This window comes from Hypomesus nipponensis, chromosome 25 (assembly GCF_054491055.1).
Source record: "Hypomesus nipponensis isolate SF chromosome 25, ASM5449105v1, whole genome shotgun sequence".
NCBI classification, from domain to species: domain Eukaryota; kingdom Metazoa; phylum Chordata; class Actinopteri; order Osmeriformes; family Osmeridae; genus Hypomesus; species Hypomesus nipponensis.
Genome location: NC_140385.1, coordinates 15,121,237 through 15,137,227, shown reverse-complemented (window position 1 = coordinate 15,137,227; position 15,991 = coordinate 15,121,237). Strand labels below are relative to the sequence as shown.

At 55.4% G+C, this 15,991-nt stretch overlaps 11 non-coding genes and 1 pseudogene across 11 annotated transcripts; all 12 read right to left on the bottom strand.

The window, feature by feature from the left end:
• Positions 1–607: 607 nt before the first annotated feature.
• Positions 608–726, bottom strand: LOC146227328 (U5 spliceosomal RNA). The gene has a single exon (XR_014750599.1). It is a non-coding gene; the product is annotated as a U5 spliceosomal RNA (small nuclear RNA).
• Positions 727–1,246: 520 nt separating this feature from the next.
• On the bottom strand, positions 1,247–1,437 carry LOC146227327 (U2 spliceosomal RNA). The gene has a single exon (XR_014750668.1). It is a non-coding gene; the product is annotated as a U2 spliceosomal RNA (small nuclear RNA).
• A 699-nt stretch (positions 1,438–2,136) lies between these two features.
• Positions 2,137–2,255, bottom strand: LOC146227326 (U5 spliceosomal RNA). The gene has a single exon (XR_014750598.1). It is a non-coding gene; the product is annotated as a U5 spliceosomal RNA (small nuclear RNA).
• A 519-nt stretch (positions 2,256–2,774) lies between these two features.
• Positions 2,775–2,965, bottom strand: LOC146227325 (U2 spliceosomal RNA). Its single transcript, XR_014750667.1, has one exon. It is a non-coding gene; the product is annotated as a U2 spliceosomal RNA (small nuclear RNA).
• Positions 2,966–3,664: 699 nt separating this feature from the next.
• LOC146227324 (U5 spliceosomal RNA) lies at positions 3,665–3,783 on the bottom strand. Its single transcript, XR_014750597.1, has one exon. It is a non-coding gene; the product is annotated as a U5 spliceosomal RNA (small nuclear RNA).
• Positions 3,784–4,289: 506 nt separating this feature from the next.
• On the bottom strand, positions 4,290–4,480 carry LOC146227323 (U2 spliceosomal RNA). The gene has a single exon (XR_014750666.1). It is a non-coding gene; the product is annotated as a U2 spliceosomal RNA (small nuclear RNA).
• A 699-nt stretch (positions 4,481–5,179) lies between these two features.
• Positions 5,180–5,298, bottom strand: LOC146227322 (U5 spliceosomal RNA). Its single transcript, XR_014750596.1, has one exon. It is a non-coding gene; the product is annotated as a U5 spliceosomal RNA (small nuclear RNA).
• A 523-nt stretch (positions 5,299–5,821) lies between these two features.
• LOC146227321 (U2 spliceosomal RNA) lies at positions 5,822–5,997 on the bottom strand (annotated as a pseudogene).
• A 7,054-nt stretch (positions 5,998–13,051) lies between these two features.
• Positions 13,052–13,170, bottom strand: LOC146227320 (U5 spliceosomal RNA). Its single transcript, XR_014750595.1, has one exon. It is a non-coding gene; the product is annotated as a U5 spliceosomal RNA (small nuclear RNA).
• A 508-nt stretch (positions 13,171–13,678) lies between these two features.
• Positions 13,679–13,869, bottom strand: LOC146227319 (U2 spliceosomal RNA). Its single transcript, XR_014750665.1, has one exon. It is a non-coding gene; the product is annotated as a U2 spliceosomal RNA (small nuclear RNA).
• A 699-nt stretch (positions 13,870–14,568) lies between these two features.
• On the bottom strand, positions 14,569–14,687 carry LOC146227318 (U5 spliceosomal RNA). The gene has a single exon (XR_014750594.1). It is a non-coding gene; the product is annotated as a U5 spliceosomal RNA (small nuclear RNA).
• A 519-nt stretch (positions 14,688–15,206) lies between these two features.
• LOC146227317 (U2 spliceosomal RNA) lies at positions 15,207–15,397 on the bottom strand. Its single transcript, XR_014750664.1, has one exon. It is a non-coding gene; the product is annotated as a U2 spliceosomal RNA (small nuclear RNA).
• Between the last annotated feature and the right edge of the window lie 594 nt (positions 15,398–15,991).

Sequence of the window (15,991 nt, the reverse complement as noted above, 5' to 3'; positions counted from 1 at the left end):
GAACGGCCCCGACGACGGAAGCCAAAAGGAAACGCCGACGCCGCAGGGGAAGAAGAAGAAGCGGCGGCGGCGGGGACCGAGAAGACGGCAGCTAAAAGCAAAGGCCAAGCGGGCCACGGAGGAAGAAGCAGGGACCAAGAGGAAGCAGGGACCAAGAGGAAGCAGGGACCAAGAGGAAGCAGGGACCAAGAGGAAGCAGGGACCAAGAGGAAGCAGGGACCAAGAGGAAGCAGGGACCAAGAGGACCAAGAAGAAGCAGGGACCAAGAGGAAGCAGGGACCAAGAGGAAGCAGGGACCAAGAGGAAGCAGGGACCAAGAGGACCAAGAAGAAGCAGGGACCAAGAGGAAGCAGGGACCAAGAGGAAGCAGGGACCAAGAGGACCAAGAAGAAGCAGGGACCAAGAGGAAGCAGGGACCAAGAGGCCCAGCGGGCCACGGAAGGAGCAGGGACCAAAAGGCCAAGGGATCGGGATTAAGCAGAGGAAAAAGGAAGACAAAAAGACCTGCACGCACGCACGCACGCACGCACCCACCCACCCACCCACCCACCCAGCCACCCAACGCTAACCTTACCCTGCTTTTTTTCCTCACAAATCCATCAGGCTCTGCCCTCCCTCGGGCAAAGCCGACCAAAAATACCACGTCCCGCTCGTCGGCGCTCCCCTCCACGGAAGTCTTTAGTAAAAGGCGAAAGGCTTGTGCGTGCTGAAGGGGAGCCAGAGTGACCGTTTTTTTTGAAACCGCCCAAACGGCCCGCTCCCGACCCCTCCGTTGGCCCTGGCTCGCTCGTCCGCGGCGGCGTCCTTCCTTTCCGGGAAAAGGCGTGGAAACGCCACCGGCCGCAAAGGGGCTTTCACTCTCTCTCTCTTTCACTCTCTCTCTTTCACTCTCTCTCTTTCACTGTCTCTCTTTCACTCTCTCTCTCTTTCACTCTCACTCACTCACTCACTCACTCACTCACTCACTCACTCACTCACTCACTGTCTCCCCCATTTCAAGTCACTCACCTCACTTCAGGTTTTTTTTTTTTTTTTTTTTTTTATATCTAAAAGGGCGGGAAAACGCCGCCGGCCGACGGGGCTCCGCCGCCTCCGCCGCCTCCGCCGCCGCGCGTCAAACCCCTTTTTTCACCTCATCGCCACAAAAACCCAAGCCCCAACCCCAAAAACCCCAGCCCCAACCCCAAAAACCCCAGCCCCAACCCCAATCGCTCACTCCCTCGTTTTTTCCCTTTGACACGCTTAGAAAGAGTGCACCCTTCCCGGAGGCGCTGCAATACCGGGGCGATGCGCGGAGCGGACGGAGCGAGCCCCTGTTCCGACTCCCTGTGGCAAAAATCCGTTTAATATGTTGTCCTCGCATGGAGGACGTATCAGATATTAAACTGATAAGAACAGATACTACACTTGATCTTAGCCAAAAGGCCGAGAAGCGATGACCCGCACTGCTCCGCGCCCCCCGCGCGCGGGGCCTCCGTGCGCCGGCCGGGACGTTTGGGCGCCGGCCGCTCTGGCGACCGCCGGACCGAGAACGGCCCCGACGACGGAAGCCAAAAGGAAACGCCGACGCCGCAGGGGAAGAAGAAGAAGCGGCGGCGGCGGGGACCGAGAAGACGGCAGCTAAAAGCAAAGGCCAAGCGGGCCACGGAGGAAGAAGCAGGGACCAAGAGGAAGCAGGGACCAAGAGGAAGCAGGGACCAAGAGGAAGCAGGGACCAAGAGGAAGCAGGGACCAAGAGGAAGCAGGGACCAAGAGGAAGCAGGGACCAAGAGGACCAAGAAGAAGCAGGGACCAAGAGGAAGCAGGGACCAAGAGGAAGCAGGGACCAAGAGGAAGCAGGGACCAAGAGGACCAAGAAGAAGCAGGGACCAAGAGGAAGCAGGGACCAAGAGGAAGCAGGGACCAAGAGGACCAAGAAGAAGCAGGGACCAAGAGGAAGCAGGGACCAAGAGGCCCAGCGGGCCACGGAAGGAGCAGGGACCAAAAGGCCAAGGGATCGGGATTAAGCAGAGGAAAAAGGAAGACAAAAAGACCTGCACGCACGCACGCACGCACGCACCCACCCACCCACCCACCCACCCAGCCACCCAACGCTAACCTTACCCTGCTTTTTTTCCTCACAAATCCATCAGGCTCTGCCCTCCCTCGGGCAAAGCCGACCAAAAATACCACGTCCCGCTCGTCGGCGCTCCCCTCCACGGAAGTCTTTAGTAAAAGGCGAAAGGCTTGTGCGTGCTGAAGGGGAGCCAGAGTGACCGTTTTTTTTGAAACCGCCCAAACGGCCCGCTCCCGACCCCTCCGTTGGCCCTGGCTCGCTCGTCCGCGGCGGCGTCCTTCCTTTCCGGGAAAAGGCGTGGAAACGCCACCGGCCGCAAAGGGGCTTTCACTCTCTCTCTCTTTCACTCTCTCTCTTTCACTCTCTCTCTTTCACTGTCTCTCTTTCACTCTCTCTCTCTTTCACTCTCACTCACTCACTCACTCACTCACTCACTCACTCACTCACTCACTCACTGTCTCCCCCATTTCAAGTCACTCACCTCACTTCAGGTTTTTTTTTTTTTTTTTTTTTTATATCTAAAAGGGCGGGAAAACGCCGCCGGCCGACGGGGCTCCGCCGCCTCCGCCGCCTCCGCCGCCGCGCGTCAAACCCCTTTTTTCACCTCATCGCCACAAAAACCCAAGCCCCAACCCCAAAAACCCCAGCCCCAACCCCAAAAACCCCAGCCCCAACCCCAATCGCTCACTCCCTCGTTTTTTCCCTTTGACACGCTTAGAAAGAGTGCACCCTTCCCGGAGGCGCTGCAATACCGGGGCGATGCGCGGAGCGGACGGAGCGAGCCCCTGTTCCGACTCCCTGTGGCAAAAATCCGTTTAATATGTTGTCCTCGCATGGAGGACGTATCAGATATTAAACTGATAAGAACAGATACTACACTTGATCTTAGCCAAAAGGCCGAGAAGCGATGACCCGCACTGCTCCGCGCCCCCCGCGCGCGGGGCCTCCGTGCGCCGGCCGGGACGTTTGGGCGCCGGCCGCTCTGGCGACCGCCGGACCGAGAACGGCCCCGACGACGGAAGCCAAAAGGAAACGCCGACGCCGCAGGGGAAGAAGAAGAAGCGGCGGCGGCGGGGACCGAGAAGACGGCAGCTAAAAGCAAAGGCCAAGCGGGCCACGGAGGAAGAAGCAGGGACCAAGAGGAAGCAGGGACCAAGAGGAAGCAGGGACCAAGAGGAAGCAGGGACCAAGAGGAAGCAGGGACCAAGAGGAAGCAGGGACCAAGAGGAAGCAGGGACCAAGAGGACCAAGAAGAAGCAGGGACCAAGAGGAAGCAGGGACCAAGAGGAAGCAGGGACCAAGAGGAAGCAGGGACCAAGAGGACCAAGAAGAAGCAGGGACCAAGAGGAAGCAGGGACCAAGAGGAAGCAGGGACCAAGAGGACCAAGAAGAAGCAGGGACCAAGAGGAAGCAGGGACCAAGAGGCCCAGCGGGCCACGGAAGGAGCAGGGACCAAAAGGCCAAGGGATCGGGATTAAGCAGAGGAAAAAGGAAGACAAAAAGACCTGCACGCACGCACGCACGCACGCACCCACCCACCCACCCACCCACCCAGCCACCCAACGCTAACCTTACCCTGCTTTTTTTCCTCACAAATCCATCAGGCTCTGCCCTCCCTCGGGCAAAGCCGACCAAAAATACCACGTCCCGCTCGTCGGCGCTCCCCTCCACGGAAGTCTTTAGTAAAAGGCGAAAGGCTTGTGCGTGCTGAAGGGGAGCCAGAGTGACCGTTTTTTTTGAAACCGCCCAAACGGCCCGCTCCCGACCCCTCCGTTGGCCCTGGCTCGCTCGTCCGCGGCGGCGTCCTTCCTTTCCGGGAAAAGGCGTGGAAACGCCACCGGCCGCAAAGGGGCTTTCACTCTCTCTCTCTTTCACTCTCTCTCTTTCACTCTCTCTCTTTCACTGTCTCTCTTTCACTCTCTCTCTCTTTCACTCTCACTCACTCACTCACTCACTCACTCACTCACTCACTGTCTCCCCCATTTCAAGTCACTCACCTCACTTCAGGTTTTTTTTTTTTTTTTTTTTTATATCTAAAAGGGCGGGAAAACGCCGCCGGCCGACGGGGCTCCGCCGCCTCCGCCGCCTCCGCCGCCGCGCGTCAAACCCCTTTTTTCACCTCATCGCCACAAAAACCCAAGCCCCAACCCCAAAAACCCCAGCCCCAACCCCAAAAACCCCAGCCCCAACCCCAATCGCTCACTCCCTCGTTTTTTCCCTTTGACACGCTTAGAAAGAGTGCACCCTTCCCGGAGGCGCTGCAATACCGGGGCGATGCGCGGAGCGGACGGAGCGAGCCCCTGTTCCGACTCCCTGTGGCAAAAATCCGTTTAATATGTTGTCCTCGCATGGAGGACGTATCAGATATTAAACTGATAAGAACAGATACTACACTTGATCTTAGCCAAAAGGCCGAGAAGCGATGACCCGCACTGCTCCGCGCCCCCCGCGCGCGGGGCCTCCGTGCGCCGGCCGGGACGTTTGGGCGCCGGCCGCTCTGGCGACCGCCGGACCGAGAACGGCCCCGACGACGGAAGCCAAAAGGAAACGCCGACGCCGCAGGGGAAGAAGAAGAAGCGGCGGCGGCGGGGACCGAGAAGACGGCAGCTAAAAGCAAAGGCCAAGCGGGCCACGGAGGAAGAAGCAGGGACCAAGAGGAAGCAGGGACCAAGAGGAAGCAGGGACCAAGAGGAAGCAGGGACCAAGAGGAAGCAGGGACCAAGAGGAAGCAGGGACCAAGAGGAAGCAGGGACCAAGAGGACCAAGAAGAAGCAGGGACCAAGAGGAAGCAGGGACCAAGAGGAAGCAGGGACCAAGAGGAAGCAGGGACCAAGAGGACCAAGAAGAAGCAGGGACCAAGAGGAAGCAGGGACCAAGAGGAAGCAGGGACCAAGAGGACCAAGAAGAAGCAGGGACCAAGAGGAAGCAGGGACCAAGAGGCCCAGCGGGCCACGGAAGGAGCAGGGACCAAAAGGCCAAGGGATCGGGATTAAGCAGAGGAAAAAGGAAGACAAAAAGACCTGCACGCACGCACGCACGCACGCACCCACCCACCCACCCACCCACCCAGCCACCCAACGCTAACCTTACCCTGCTTTTTTTCCTCACAAATCCATCAGGCTCTGCCCTCCCTCGGGCAAAGCCGACCAAAAATACCACGTCCCGCTCGTCGGCGCTCCCCTCCACGGAAGTCTTTAGTAAAAGGCGAAAGGCTTGTGCGTGCTGAAGGGGAGCCAGAGTGACCGTTTTTTTTGAAACCGCCCAAACGGCCCGCTCCCGACCCCTCCGTTGGCCCTGGCTCGCTCGTCCGCGGCGGCGTCCTTCCTTTCCGGGAAAAGGCGTGGAAACGCCACCGGCCGCAAAGGGGCTTTCACTCTCTCTCTCTTTCACTCTCTCTCTTTCACTCTCTCTCTTTCACTGTCTCTCTTTCACTCTCTCTCTCTTTCACTCTCACTCACTCACTCACTCACTCACTCACTCACTCACTCACTCACTCACTCACTGTCTCCCCCATTTCAAGTCACTCACCTCACTTCAGGTTTTTTTTTTTTTTTTTTTTTTATATCTAAAAGGGCGGGAAAACGCCGCCGGCCGACGGGGCTCCGCCGCCTCCGCCGCCTCCGCCGCCGCGCGTCAAACCCCTTTTTTCACCTCATCGCCACAAAAACCCAAGCCCCAACCCCAAAAACCCCAGCCCCAACCCCAAAAACCCCAGCCCCAACCCCAATCGCTCACTCCCTCGTTTTTTCCCTTTGACACGCTTAGAAAGAGTGCACCCTTCCCGGAGGCGCTGCAATACCGGGGCGATGCGCGGAGCGGACGGAGCGAGCCCCTGTTCCGACTCCCTGTGGCAAAAATCCGTTTAATATGTTGTCCTCGCATGGAGGACGTATCAGATATTAAACTGATAAGAACAGATTTTTTCTTTTGAAAGAATTTATTGATCATTTGCAGCAAGACAGAGCGTTAAAAACACATTTCAAAATTTTAGCATTTACCAATTAGCATGTCTTAAAACACTTTAAAAGGCATACATTTGGATAAAAGACACATGTGCTCGATCAAATTTTAAAAGTATGTATGTTAAAAGACAATACTTAAAACAAGACAATACTTTAAAACACAGTGTTATAAAAGCCATAAAAAGTGTCACATCAATACGGGGTTAAGACATGTTTGAGAAATGTGTGTAAAAGTTTTAAAAGTCTCTGTTGTGCAATGATAGGGGGGCTCGGAGTCCATGAACGGGGCCGATTCCTCCCGCTCCACCGAACCGGTCACCGCTCCGTTTCACCTCTGGGGCCCAGCGGAGATCCTCGACCACGGCAGCCATTCCGGCGCAGTCAGGCCGCGGCCGCCCGGACCACTTCACGTGGGTGGGGGCCCCTTCCGAATGGCGCGTGGGACGTACCACCCTAGGGTCCCTGTAGCCAGCATCGCCACTGCCTGGGTGGCCGTCTCCACGCGCTTCCCCACCAGCAGGTTTCTGGAGGTCCAAAGTGCCTCCTTGTAGCATGTCAGGGTGAGCCAGAGCTGGCGGAATTGTCCCGATGGTATGGGTCTCTGACTCACCCCGTAGAGCACCAGCTGTGCTGTTAGGACCTCCCCTGCCGGCAGGCTCGGGGTTATCAGGGGCCCCGCTTGGATCCACAGGTCCCGGGCGGCCCTGCACTCCCAGAGCAGGTGCCGCACGGTCTCGTCTCCGCCACAACTCGGCCGTGGGCACCTCGATGTTCGTCCCATGCCCCGGGAGTGCATGACGGCTCTGACCGGGAGGATCTCATGGGCCACCATCCAGTTGAGGTCGCGGTGCCGGTTCAGCAGAGCAGGATGGGCCACGTTGCGCCAAACCGTGGAGGGCTCGCCTAGCGCGAGCCCGCGCACTGGACTCACGGGCTCCCCTTCCTGCACAACAGAGAGAATAAAACGGTGATTAGTTAAAACTCGCTCTGTCTGCTGTTCAAGATTAAAATCTTTCAAAAACTTCTTTAAAACTGAGTAGGCCGGTGGGAGGTCGAAGGCCACCGGCACTCTCAGGTCGATGGGGAGGAGCCTCAGTGCTCGCAGGTACCCGCCCATCCAGAATTTTACCAGCAGGCCCGTCTTGGTGTCCTTGCTCGCCAGGCCCACGTGGAGGGCGGTGTACCTGCTTGTTAGAAATAAAGCAAAGTTGGGGAGGCTCCTCCCCCCATTAAAAAGGCTGCGCTTCATGACCTCTCTTTTCAGCCTTTCCCACTTGGACTTCCAAACGAAATAAAAGACCAAGCGGTCCAAGGCTAAAAGCACTTTTCTTGGGGGGATAAAAACAGCTGAAACCAATAAGAACAGGGGTAAAATCACAGTTTTTATGATTAAAATGCGTCCTTCGATGGTCAAGTCGCGTAGTCCCCAGAAAGCCAGTCGTTGCCTAGTCTTCCCCAGTAGACCACCCCAGTTCCCGCTGCCTAGCCCTAACCGGTCGAATTTAACCCCTAGAACCCTCAAGTCTGTTTGTGTGGTGAGTGGCAGTCCTGTCAAGTCCTGTGTGCGCCAGGGGCCGTGAAACTGGGCCTCTGTCTTGTTTCTGTTCAGTTTGGCCCCTGACGCCAGTCCGAACCAGTCAGTCCTGTCCAGAGTCCTGTCGATGGAGGGTCGGTCGGTGCATAAAACATTGACGTCGTCCATATATAAAACGCATGTGGCTGAGAGTCCCCCGCTCCCCGGGACTCCCAGCCCAGTGATCCGTTGGTCCCTTCTCAACACCTGCGCCAAGGGTTCGATGCAGGAGACAAAGAGAAGGGGAGATAACGGACAACCCTGACGGACGCCGCAGTGGACATTGACTGCGTTTGTGAGTTTCCCGTTAACCATAAATCTACTGTGTATACCCCTATACAACAGGCCCACCCACGCTATAAACCTGTCCGGATAGCCCATTTTTTGCAGTACCTGAAACAGGTACTGGTGCGAGACCCGATCAAAAGCTTTTTCGAAATCTAAGTTAAGTACTGCTAAACGAATGTTTCTGTCTCTCGCAAGACAGATGGCGTCTCTAATCAGTACGAGGCTGTCGGTGATCTTCCTTCCCGGGATGGCGCAGGTTTGATCCGGGTGGATCACTGAGCCTAAAACCGTGGACATCCTGTTGGCTAAAAGTTTGCTAAAAAGTTTCAAATCAAAATTTAAAAGCGTGATGGGTCTCCAGTTCTTCAGGTCGGTCCTGTCGTCTTTTTTATGGAGTAATGACACTATCCCTACTCTGAAACTGTCCGGAAGTCTGTCGAGGTCCTCTAGGTCTTTAAAAACAGTCAGGAGGTCGTGTGCTAAAATGTCCCAAAAGGTCAGATAAAACTCCAGAGGCAGCCCATCTGCCCCCGGAGACTTCCCTCCCTTAAAACCCTTAACACACCTGTTTAGTTCTTCAATGTTAAAATCCTCCTCTAGTTGGCCCGTGTTTTCGACTGTTTTCTCTAAAAACCCTAAAACCTCTTTCGTTCGCTCCCTTAAAATGTCTTTTTCCCCAAACAGTTCCCCATAAAAGGTCTCTACTACTTTTAAAATGTCATCTGTTTCCTCCATTATTTCTCCTTCCTTGTTTTTAAGTTTTGACATAGTCCCACTCCTGCTTAAAATTTTCTTAAAAAAGTACCTGGTGCACTTTTCTCCTTCTTCCAGATCCCTTTCCTTGCTCCTTAAAATAATCCCCTTGCTTTTTTCCAACGATAAAATAGTCATTTCTTGCTTTACCTCTTTAATCTCGTAGTTAAAATCAATGCCCTGGTTTCTTAGAATAAAATATCTTTCCAAACGTTTCTGCAGTCCCACCATGCGCCTATCTGCTTTCTTTTTCCTGGCTCTCCCTAACTGACTAAAAAAGGCTTTGGTCCTACCCTTCACCATCTCCCACCACTGTGCTCTGGTGTCAAAACAGTCCTGGAGGGTCTGCCAGTCCCTGAACTGCTCCCTGTACTGCCTCGCGGCCTCCTCGTCCTCCAACAGGGAGCAGTTCAGTTTCCACAGACCCTTCCCTACAGTCACACCCGAGGATAGTGAAAGGGTGCAGGACAGCATAGAGTGGTCCGAGAAGAAAACCGGGGTCAATCTAGCATCGGTTGGGGGGGCGTCCCGGGTAAAACAGTAGTCAATGCGAGAGGCTTTGGTGCCGTCATCACTGAACCAGGTGAGGCCCTCCTCTCTGGGATGCAAGGTCTTGAAACAGTCAGTCAGTCTAAAATCCCTAACAGTACTGTTTAAAAGAGTCGATGCCTTGTCTACCTTAAAATCAACCCCTGCACCTCTCCTGTCAGCCCTAGTTAAAACACTGTTAAAATCCCCTGCTAAAATCAGGGGAGCCCTACCTAGCAGGTGGGACTGCAGGTCTTCTAAAAGCGTAAAACGTTCATGCTTATCACTAAAACCATACACATTGATTACTTTAAAATCCTTCCCTAAAAAGGTCAAATTTAGTAAAAGCACCCGTCCATTTCTAAAAGCAGTGCACCCCTTCACCAACACATGTGGATTCCTTATTAAAACCGCCACTCCGTCGTTTTTGTTCTCATTGGAGCCGCTCCAGTAGGAGGGCCCGTGGCTCCACATCTGTTCCCACTTAAAATAGGAGTTTTTAAAAGGCAGTCCACATTCCTGTAATAAAAACACATCGCTTTTCACAGTACTTAAAAATGTTAAAACGGACTGCGCCCTAAAAGTGGTTGTGATACATCTGACATTTATGGTGCTAAAAGTGAGCGCCATTAGAAGGGTAAAAGGGGTTAAAAGGACGTGCATAAGACTAAAAACGTGGGGGGGATCTTACAAGGAGTAAAACAATAAAACAATAAAACAAGTGTTAAGAACATAAAACTATGCTTACCTCCTCGCTCTTCATCTCTTTCTTCTTCTTGGAGGGGCGTTTGGGGAGGCCTGAGCTCTCCTTGGGGGTGGATGCCGTGATGTTCATCGTTAAAAAGGCCACTTGGTTAGGAGAGCTGGAAGGAAATACCCTAGGAGAGGAATCTGACTCTCCAGAGCTCACTTCCGGCCTCCCCTTTTTACTGGCTGGATCGATGTCAGCGGACAGATCTCTATCTCGTTTGCCAAGTAAAAGCTGCCCACACTGCATAGACTCTTCGCTGGCCGCCGAGTCACTGGTGCTGGGAGAGGAGCTGGAGGCTCCTGTCTCCTCAGAGCTCCCAGCCTCCTCTCCCCCGCCCTCTCTCGCTTCCTCGTGCTCGGCGGCCACCTGATTAAAAGGGGTAAAAACAGGGTCCGCCACCACTTCCTCCGCCACTCCCACTTCCTCCGCCTCCTTTTCCGTCTCTCCCTCCGCCCTCTTTTCCTCGGGTCTCTCCTTTGCCACCTCAGGTTCTGCGGGCGCCCTGCTCGCCCGGACCTTGTTGGCGAAGGACTGAGGACAGTCTCTGAACAGGTGGGAGAGCTCGCCGCACAAGTTGCAAGCCCTCCCATTGGGGCACTCCGCGAAGACGTGCCCAATCTCCCGACACTTGCCGCACACCACCTCCTGGCACGCCTCCGCGAGGTGCCCCTGCTTCATGCACTTTCTGCATAACTTTGGCTGTCCCACGTAGTGCACGAAGCCCCTGTTCTCCCCCAACACTATGATTGAGGGTAACTGCCTCAGTCCTTCAAAACCTGTCGAATCTGGAACCTGCTGGATGGGCACCCGCCAAGCTCCGTTCCATATGCCATCCAGATCCTTCACTCTAACTGGAACCCCTTTAACTGTGCAGTACCTTTTCAACCAGACACAGATATCCTCGGGGTTCACAGTCTCATTAAACATCCTGACAATCACCACTTTCAAGGTGTTGTCAGTCAGTTTTTCCACGCGAAACGTTTGGGTCACTTGATCTTTGCTTACTTCGAAACGTGTCCAGAATTCCTTCAGCCCCGCAGCCACGCTGAAACTGACATCGAAGCCCTGCCCGGCAGGCAAGGCCACGATGCAGTTCAGGTCGGCCGGGGTGAACCTGAGCAGTCTCTGCAGCACCTTCCTGGAGAAGTCCAGCCTGGACATCTCCACCTTCACTCCTCCCACCACCTTGAACATAAAACGGACACTGTTGTGCCTCCTCATGCCAGCACGAGCGGCCGACATTTTGGAGGCACGAACAACACTCAACAAAGGTCAATACACTTAGGGGGGGGGGTGACACAGCGAGAGGTAACGGGGGGGGGGGGGGGGGGCACACCAACACAACAGGGTAGGGGAAGACACAAACACAGGTCAGGGGGGAGGGGGTAGGGGAGGGGGGGGGTAGGGCGAGGGAATGACTTACAGAACAAAAGTGAGGGGGTGACAAACAGCAACTGGACTATACACAAACCACCACCAAAAACACCTAAATGAAATTTCCAAAAATAAGGGGCTTAAGGGACCGGCTGGGGAAAATTAAACCAAAACACTTAACAAGGACTGAGGACAAACAAAGACCAAGTAACAATTAAATAAATCCAAAAAAACAAAACAAAACAAAAAACAGCCACAAGATGGAGACAAACACTCACAAGACACGGAAAAACACTGACACCAACCAGACAGGACACACCTGCCACCAATCTAGGATTGGCGGCTAGGCTATGCCAACAACACTAACACTCACAAAGGACTAAAAACAAAATACACTTAAGACAACACTTAATAGGCCCAAAAAGGGGGGGGGGGGGACAAGAAAAAGACCAAACAACACTTGACTAAACAAAAGCTAAATAAATAAACGGCCACAAGATGGAGACTCACACTCAACGGAAAAACACTGACAACACCTAAACCAGACACACCTGCCACCAATCAAGCAATTGGTGGCTAGGCTACACCAAACACTACAAAACACAAGACTATAACACCAAAAACAACACTAAAGACAACAAAGTAGGCCCCAAATGGGGGGGGGGGGACAGACAAAAACAGCTAACAAGCTACACAACCAAAGGGGGAACTATACAGAAAACAGGCTAAAACACAGAAACAAACACAAAACAAGCACAAGACAAGGCCCACAGAGGGACCGGAAAAGTACTGGCCTTGGAGGCACTCACCTGGCCCAGCACTGGGCTGGGCCAGTGGAAGATGGAAAATTCCGGTGAGTGACTCCTCCTCCAGCACTGGCTCCGGCACCCGGCTGTGGACCTGTGAACAAAAGGGAGACAGAAATCTGGGTCAGTGAAAATGCAAATTAACACAAAACACACAAAAATAATTGGACACCAACTGAAAAGGGGTAACGCCCACCGGCCGGTCGATCGCTCTCTAAACCAATCAAACTCAGTATTTGAGCCAAAAGGCCGAGAAGCGATGACCCGCACTGCTCCGCGCCCCCCGCGCGCGGGGCCTCCGTGCGCCGGCCGGGACGTTTGGGCGCCGGCCGCTCTGGCGACCGCCGGACCGAGAACGGCCCCGACGACGGAAGCCAAAAGGAAACGCCGACGCCGCAGGGGAAGAAGAAGAAGCGGCGGCGGCGGGGACCGAGAAGACGGCAGCTAAAAGCAAAGGCCAAGCGGGCCACGGAGGAAGAAGCAGGGACCAAGAGGAAGCAGGGACCAAGAGGAAGCAGGGACCAAGAGGAAGCAGGGACCAAGAGGAAGCAGGGACCAAGAGGAAGCAGGGACCAAGAGGAAGCAGGGACCAAGAGGACCAAGAAGAAGCAGGGACCAAGAGGAAGCAGGGACCAAGAGGAAGCAGGGACCAAGAGGAAGCAGGGACCAAGAGGACCAAGAAGAAGCAGGGACCAAGAGGAAGCAGGGACCAAGAGGAAGCAGGGACCAAGAGGACCAAGAAGAAGCAGGGACCAAGAGGAAGCAGGGACCAAGAGGCCCAGCGGGCCACGGAAGGAGCAGGGACCAAAAGGCCAAGGGATCGGGATTAAGCAGAGGAAAAAGGAAGACAAAAAGACCTGCACGCACGCACGCACGCACGCACCCACCCACCCACCCACCCACCCAGCCACCCAACGCTAACCTTACCCTGCTTTTTTTCCTCACAAATCCATCAGGCTCTGCCCTCCCTCGGGCAAAGCCGACCAAAAATACCACGTCCCGCTCGTCGGCGCTCCCCTCCACGGAAGTCTTTAGTAAAAGGCGAAAGGCTTGTGCGTGCTGAAGGGGAGCCAGAGTGACCGTTTTTTTTGAAACCGCCCAAACGGCCCGCTCCCGACCCCTCCGTTGGCCCTGGCTCGCTCGTCCGCGGCGGCGTCCTTCCTTTCCGGGAAAAGGCGTGGAAACGCCACCGGCCGCAAAGGGGCTTTCACTCTCTCTCTCTTTCACTCTCTCTCTTTCACTCTCTCTCTTTCACTGTCTCTCTTTCACTCTCTCTCTCTTTCACTCTCACTCACTCACTCACTCACTCACTCACTCACTCACTGTCTCCCCCATTTCAAGTCACTCACCTCACTTCAGGTTTTTTTTTTTTTTTTTTTTTTTATATCTAAAAGGGCGGGAAAACGCCGCCGGCCGACGGGGCTCCGCCGCCTCCGCCGCCTCCGCCGCCGCGCGTCAAACCCCTTTTTTCACCTCATCGCCACAAAAACCCAAGCCCCAACCCCAAAAACCCCAGCCCCAACCCCAAAAACCCCAGCCCCAACCCCAATCGCTCACTCCCTCGTTTTTTCCCTTTGACACGCTTAGAAAGAGTGCACCCTTCCCGGAGGCGCTGCAATACCGGGGCGATGCGCGGAGCGGACGGAGCGAGCCCCTGTTCCGACTCCCTGTGGCAAAAATCCGTTTAATATGTTGTCCTCGCATGGAGGACGTATCAGATATTAAACTGATAAGAACAGATACTACACTTGATCTTAGCCAAAAGGCCGAGAAGCGATGACCCGCACTGCTCCGCGCCCCCCGCGCGCGGGGCCTCCGTGCGCCGGCCGGGACGTTTGGGCGCCGGCCGCTCTGGCGACCGCCGGACCGAGAACGGCCCCGACGACGGAAGCCAAAAGGAAACGCCGACGCCGCAGGGGAAGAAGAAGAAGCGGCGGCGGCGGGGACCGAGAAGACGGCAGCTAAAAGCAAAGGCCAAGCGGGCCACGGAGGAAGAAGCAGGGACCAAGAGGAAGCAGGGACCAAGAGGAAGCAGGGACCAAGAGGAAGCAGGGACCAAGAGGAAGCAGGGACCAAGAGGAAGCAGGGACCAAGAGGAAGCAGGGACCAAGAGGACCAAGAAGAAGCAGGGACCAAGAGGAAGCAGGGACCAAGAGGAAGCAGGGACCAAGAGGAAGCAGGGACCAAGAGGACCAAGAAGAAGCAGGGACCAAGAGGAAGCAGGGACCAAGAGGAAGCAGGGACCAAGAGGACCAAGAAGAAGCAGGGACCAAGAGGAAGCAGGGACCAAGAGGCCCAGCGGGCCACGGAAGGAGCAGGGACCAAAAGGCCAAGGGATCGGGATTAAGCAGAGGAAAAAGGAAGACAAAAAGACCTGCACGCACGCACGCACGCACGCACCCACCCACCCACCCACCCACCCAGCCACCCAACGCTAACCTTACCCTGCTTTTTTTCCTCACAAATCCATCAGGCTCTGCCCTCCCTCGGGCAAAGCCGACCAAAAATACCACGTCCCGCTCGTCGGCGCTCCCCTCCACGGAAGTCTTTAGTAAAAGGCGAAAGGCTTGTGCGTGCTGAAGGGGAGCCAGAGTGACCGTTTTTTTTGAAACCGCCCAAACGCCGCTCCCGACCCCTCCGTTGGCCCTCTGGCTCGCTCGTCCGCGGCGGCGTCCTTCCTTTCCGGGAAAAGGCGTGGAAACGCCACCGGCCGCAAAGGGGCTTTCACTCTCTCTCTTTCACTCTCTCTCTTTCACTCTCTCTCTTTCACTGTCTCTCTTTCACTCTCTCTCTCTTTCACTCTCACTCACTCACTCACTCACTCACTCACTCACTCACTCACTCACTCACTGTCTCCCCCATTTCAAGTCACTCACCTCACTTCAGGTTTTTTTTTTTTTTTTTTTTTTTTATATCTAAAAGGGCGGGAAAACGCCGCCGGCCGACGGGGCTCCGCCGCCTCCGCCGCCTCCGCCGCCGCGCGTCAAACCCCTTTTTTCACCTCATCGCCACAAAAACCCAAGCCCCAACCCCAAAAACCCCAGCCCCAACCCCAAAAACCCCAGCCCCAACCCCAATCGCTCACTCCCTCGTTTTTTCCCTTTGACACGCTTAGAAAGAGTGCACCCTTCCCGGAGGCGCTGCAATACCGGGGCGATGCGCGGAGCGGACGGAGCGAGCCCCTGTTCCGACTCCCTGTGGCAAAAATCCGTTTAATATGTTGTCCTCGCATGGAGGACGTATCAGATATTAAACTGATAAGAACAGATACTACACTTGATCTTAGCCAAAAGGCCGAGAAGCGATGACCCGCACTGCTCCGCGCCCCCCGCGCGCGGGGCCTCCGTGCGCCGGCCGGGACGTTTGGGCGCCGGCCGCTCTGGCGACCGCCGGACCGAGAACGGCCCCGACGACGGAAGCCAAAAGGAAACGCCGACGCCGCAGGGGAAGAAGAAGAAGCGGCGGCGGCGGGGACCGAGAAGACGGCAGCTAAAAGCAAAGGCCAAGCGGGCCACGGAGGAAGAAGCAGGGACCAAGAGGAAGCAGGGACCAAGAGGAAGCAGGGACCAAGAGGAAGCAGGGACCAAGAGGAAGCAGGGACCAAGAGGAAGCAGGGACCAAGAGGAAGCAGGGACCAAGAGGACCAAGAAGAAGCAGGGACCAAGAGGAAGCAGGGACCAAGAGGAAGCAGGGACCAAGAGGAAGCAGGGACCAAGAGGACCAAGAAGAAGCAGGGACCAAGAGGAAGCAGGGACCAAGAGGAAGCAGGGACCAAGAGGACCAAGAAGAAGCAGGGACCAAGAGGAAGCAGGGACCAAGAGGCCCAGCGGGCCACGGAAGGAGCAGGGACCAAAAGGCCAAGGGATCGGGATTAAGCAGAGGAAAAAGGAAGACAAAAAG